The sequence below is a fragment of the Muntiacus reevesi genome, chromosome 2, assembly GCF_963930625.1.
Source record: "Muntiacus reevesi chromosome 2, mMunRee1.1, whole genome shotgun sequence".
Lineage (NCBI taxonomy): Eukaryota > Metazoa > Chordata > Mammalia > Artiodactyla > Cervidae > Muntiacus > Muntiacus reevesi.
This window is the reverse complement of record NC_089250.1, coordinates 268,304,666-268,310,665: the sequence shown is the minus strand read 5'-3', so window position 1 is coordinate 268,310,665 and position 6,000 is coordinate 268,304,666.

The window sequence follows — 6,000 nt, the reverse complement described above, 5'->3', positions numbered from 1 at the left end:
GTGGAAGAGCCCACCGGAAGTGTGTGCCCGATCTCCCCTCAATACTGCCTTGGGCAATTTTTCCTTTGCGGATTTGATTCTATTCTATTTTCTGTTCTCTTCTATTCTATGGGCTTCCCAGGTGGCCCAGTGGTAAATAATCCACCTGCCAATGCAGGGTACTGGCTTCTATCCCTGGGTTGGGAAGATCCCCTGGAGAAGGAAATGGCAATCCACTTCAGTACTCTTGCCTGGGAAATCCCATGAACAGAGGAGCCTGGCGGGCTACAGTCCATGGGGGGTGGGGGTCACAAAAAGAGTCAGACAGGACTTAGTGACTAAACAACAACAACAACAACATTCTACTCTATTTTTCCCTTTGGCTGCACCACATGGCTTGCAAGATCGTAGTTCCTCCACCAGGAATCAAAATCAGAGCCTGGGCAATGAACGTGCAAAGTCCTAAACACTGGACCACTAGGGGATTCCCGGGTATGCAGATTTTTATCTGTATCCTTCTGTTGTAACAAACCATCAGTATGACAATTTCTCTGAATTCTTTTAAGTCCTTCCAGTGACTCATCAAACTTCAGAGTGGTTTGGGGGGATCCCCAGAACAGTCTGTTTCCCTCCTCAGACTGTGGTGCAAAAAGCCATGGTTTCCCTAAGTGGGGGAGACAGTGGCCACCTGTAAGGGTCTGTCCAACCTGGGGACCAGAACTCACAATCTCAGGCGCACCCCTGCACCCCGCCGCACAGTTGTCAGCTCTCACAGAGCCCGGAGCTTGTGTAGGATGGAAAGTTGCTGACCAGGAAAACTGCTGAGTTTATTACAAATACATAGAAGGAAACAGGGGAAATGCACAGAGAAACGCGCAGTTCCTTTTCATCTATAACCAGTTCCTCACTTTACTTCCCTATTGCGTGGTTTCTCAAACAGGAGGTGACATCACTTTTAACTGAATGGTCCCCGCTGGTACCAAGCTGTGTGTCCCTCCTCTTGCCGTTGCTACTGTGTCATCTGCACCCCGGACTGGGGGTCATGGAGAGCAGCCCTCGGGGGACAGGCTCTCAGGAGAAGGAGCACCAGGACCTCTGTCTCTGCTTTTTTATTTTGAGTCAGTTTTCCAATTTCTGCTGACTTGCAAAATGGGCCCAGAACACTTCCCTTCTTTCAAATCAAGTAGACTGTTCATTGCTTGTCCAAGAGATGGCCAGAAAGACTGGGAGAGGGGAGGTCAGCCGCTGGCAGGATTCCAGGGAGACCCAGGGCCATAGGGCCTGGGCACTTAGTGAGCGCTCAGGACCCAGGTGTCACTCCAAGTCAAGAACTCTCTTCTTTCTCTGCTGCAGGAGACGTCATTGCCTCTGGGTCTCCTTGGCCTGAAAACTAGGTCTGGCTGCCTGGATATAGGGTTCTACCCATCTCGGGAGAAACAGTAGGGTGGAGAGTGTGCCCCAGATGTGTGTCTGTGAGCTCTTGCACGTGTCTGCAAGTGTGTTTGGGGCCCAGGACGGGCCATCTCAAAATATGCTTCAGGACTTCCCTGGTGGTCCAGGGGTTAAGAATCCACCTTCTAGTGCAGGGGACTTGGGTTCGATCCCTGGTTGGGGAACTAAGATCCCATATGCCACGACCCAACTAAACCCACAAGCCTCAGCTAGGGAGAAGCCCGTGCAGCTAAGACCTGACGCAGCCAAAAGTAAATGTTTTTTAAAAAAGAAGAAAAAAGTGGCAAACATAAGACACTCTGACCCCCCTTTCTTTCTCCCTGAAAGCAGGAAATAAATCTCTCCTGTGAAAGGTACCCTCCCCACACCTGGAAGGAGGACGCCCTTATCAGCAGACATAGGGGATCAAGCCGAGAACCCTGAATAAAGAAAGCTTCCTGTGCTTCGTCACAGACATGTCCAACTCTCTGCAACCCCACAGACCGCAGCCCGCCAGGCTTCTCTGTCCATGGGATTCTCCAGGCAAGAATACTGCAGTGGGTTGCCATGCCCTCCTCCAGGGGATCTTCCCAACCCCGGGATCAAACCCAGGTCTCCCACATTGCAGGCTAATTCTTGACCATCTGAGCCACCAGGGAGGGCCAAACCAACCTTGGGAAACATTGGGTTACTGCTTTAATTTCCAGTCACAAGACTAAATTCTCTTTACAGTCTCACTAATTGGGCCCCCAATGCCTCTTTATTCTGTCAATTCCTCACAGATTTATTGTTTCTTTGCCTGAAAATTATAAACGCTGTCTGAGTTGGCCACTTCTTAAGTCCCATCCCAGGTGGAGGATTCTAAAAGACAGTGTCTCTGATCAGCTGAAGAGCAGCCCCCAGAGACGTCCCCATCTTAATCCCTGGAACCTGTGACTATGTTACCTTGCAGGACAAAAGGCCTTTGCAGCAGTGATCACGTTCACGATCTTGGGATGGAGAGATTCCCCAGGTAGACCCTCACTGTGATCACAGGTTTATGAGAGAGAGGCAGAGGGAGCTCGGAGCACAGCAGGGGGAAAGGAGTAGACGGTAATACAAGAGATTGTAGTGATACCTTCAGGGCTTTCTGGTGTCTCCCTGGGAAGTACCATGCACAGAGGAGCCTGGGGGACTGCTGTCCAGGGGGTCGCGAAAGAGTCACACTTAACTGAGTGACTAAACAAGTGAGACCACCACCAAACCTGCAAAAAGCAAGGAAGAGATTCACCTTAAGATCCTCTGGAAGAAACGACCTCTGCCAACACCTTGATTCTATCCCCCTGAGGACTCCCTTTGGACTTTCGGACTCCAGAACCATAAGAGAATGTATTTGTGTGTTTTGAGTTGAAATTGAAGCCCTGCTTCAGGGGAGAATGCATCTTCCTGCCTCCTGGGCCCCTTCTGCCATCTGCAAAGCCAATGGCATAGCACTTCCTCTGCCTGATTCTGCTTTCATCTGCTTTTGCATCACACTTCCTTCTCTTCTGTGCTCAAATCTCCCTCCACCTCTCTCTCAGGAAAATCCTCGTGGTTATATTTAGGGCCAACTCAGGGAATCCCCGATAATTACCCCATCTCAACATGCTTAACCATATCAGCAGGGTCCTTTCCACCACAGAAATGACCACCCACAGGTTTCCAAAGATTAGGATCTGGATACCTTTGAGGGCTCTGTTCTTGCACATAAATATTGCATAACTCCCTTTATATGAAGTGCTCAAACTGGGCAAAGTCATAGGGGCAGAAAGCAGATTAGTGGTTTTCAGGAGCTGAGGGGAGAGCAGATTTGGGGGTGACTGTTTAACCGGTTGAGGGTTCCTGTTTGGGGGTGGGGGAAGGGATGAAAAAGTTCTGGAATGAGATAGTGGTGATGGTTGTGCCACATTATTAATGTGACAAATGCCACTGAATTACACACATTAAGATGGTTAAAATAATTGTACATTATGGATTTTTAAAAAATGGAGTACAGTTGATTTACAATATGTTAGTCTCGGGGGTACGGCAAAGTGATTCAGTTAAATATATACATACATATGTTCCTTTTCAGATTCTTTCCCATTATAGGTTATTACAAAATATTGAGCAGTAGGTCCTGTGCTATATCCAGTACGTCCCTTTTTATTGCCTATTTTATATATAGCAGTTTGTATCTGTTAATTCCAAACTCTTAATTTATCCCTCTTCCTGCTTTCTTCTTTGGTAGCCATAACTTTTTTTCTCCTGCACTGGCAGGTGGATTTCTTTACCACTGAGCCACCTGGGTCATGTATGAGTCATGTATGGATGTGAGAGTTGGACTATTAAAAAAACTGAGCACTGAAGAATTGATGCTTTTGAACTGTGGTGTTGGAGAAGACTCTTGAGAGTCCCTTGGACTGCAAGGAGATCCAACCAGTCCATCCTAAAGGACATCAGTCCTGAATATTCGTTGGAAGGATTGATGCTGAAGCTGAAACACCAATACTTTGGCCACCTGATGCAAAAAACTGACTCCTTGGGAAAGACCCTGATGCTGGGAAAGACTGAAGGCAGGAAGAGAAGGGAATGACAGAGGATGAGATAGTTGGATGGCATCACCAAGTTGATGGACATGAGTTTGAGCAAGCTCCAGGAGTTGGTGATGGACAGGGAAGCCTGGTGTAATGCAGTCCATGGGGTCTCAAAGAGTCAGACACGACAGCAACTGAACTGAACTGAGCCACCTGGGAAGCCCAAGATGGTCATAGGGAACTCCAAGCGGAACTTGAACGTGGTTGAACATTCAGGGCAAGACCACAGAGCAGCAGGTATAGGTGATACAGCTATCTTGGGACCTGGTCATGTAATTAACCTGCACTTTCTGGCCCTGTTAGATCCCTTTCTCCTGAATTCGGGCTAATGCCATGCCCAACCTTACTTCATAGTCATCACAATTCAGTACTGAAGAGGCAACTCTGAATCTTATTGACTGGTCAGCTCACTTTCCTCTCCTTGTACATCTATACTGCAGTGTGGATGTCGCTGATGGTAAGAAAATGATTTATTTACTTGTCTGGCTATTCTGCTGACCCAGAGACAGGGCCCCACGCTAGTTTCAGTCGTGATTCCAACACTGATTGTTGTGTTGTTGAGCCCTGGGCTCTGCTAGAGTATTTCACTGGCTTCAGCACCCACACCGCCCCCCACCCCACCACTGTGCCAAGGAAACGGGGTTTACTTCTACCCCAGGTGCAATGCCAAGGAAAAGCCTCTGGGCTGGGAATTGGGGATCACTGGGCTCAACTCAAGAGTTCTCCTTAGGAGAAAAAATATTGCTTTGGTGATTCACTTCCCTACTCTGATCCTGTTTTCTTTTCTGTAAAATGGGAATTTTTAGCAATTGATTTAACAAATATACCAGATCCTTCAAAGTAATTTACAAATATTAATTCATTTAATATTCATGATAGCTCTATGAAGCAGGTGTTATTAGGCCCATTTTAGAACAGAGGAAACTGAGGCACAGAGAGGCTATGCAAGCTGCCCAAGGACTCCAAGCCAGCAGGACTCCACTCGTATTGTCTCACACCAGTCTAGGCGAGGAGGCCTCCCTGCACAGGCAGGGTGGTGAATTTGAGGTCTTGTCCGTTCTCCCCCACCGAATATGCGCTCTGGGAGGTGCACGGAGGCATTTAATGAACATTGTGGAATGAACGGATAAGGGGGTATCTTAGGATGGCCACATCCCTTCGTGACCGCCTGCGCCCTCCTGCCGTCCTCTGTTTGGGGAATTCTATTCGTGGTCAGGGCTTCCAGTCCCCAGTAAACCCGACCCTCAGGGCGAGAAGGAACCCCAAGATCACGGGCTTGGGCTGAGTAGAGAATAGAGGATAACTCATTCACGTCGGGGCACGGGCGCCCCCTGGCGGTAGAGTCCTGCTAAGACAGAGCCGCCGAGAGGCAGGAAACTTACTTTGGGCGGAGCGGGATCGGGCATCTCAAAGTGAGTTGATAGCGGTTTTATTAGTGGGCAGTGTCTGAAAATCACTGTATGATGCTGGCTGCCGTCTACCAGTGGCTTTCAAACTTTTCTTACCGTGATGCAAAGTAAGATATTAAATCAACAGAGTGGTATTTTCTACCGTTCTATTCGTATCTTTAAACACCGGTCAGAACCCTTTAAATTGATTCCCAACTCTGTAATGGGTGCCCATCTGCATGAATTTTTTTTCCAGCTCATAAAGATTATCATGGAGAAAGTGTTAGCACCCAGATCCGACTCTCCACTACCAGGTCACCGCCCACTTACCTCCTGACTTCCCCTGACAGCGCAGCGCCATTGCTCTTCACCACCCGGTGCCCCACAACTGCTCCAGCCACCCGGCCCCTTTGGCATCACCCTTTTTGGTGACAAGGACCATGGGGAGCTGGCACCTTTGGCTATTCTTTCTTTCACTGTCTATGTACTAAATGGAAGTTAAAAGCGGGTCTTGTATCTCTACCAGTTCAGTCTCCTCTTGGCTTTGACCTTGGGTAGAAAGTGTGTGCTTGACCGTAAGGATTATGTTGTTTCCATTATTATCATTA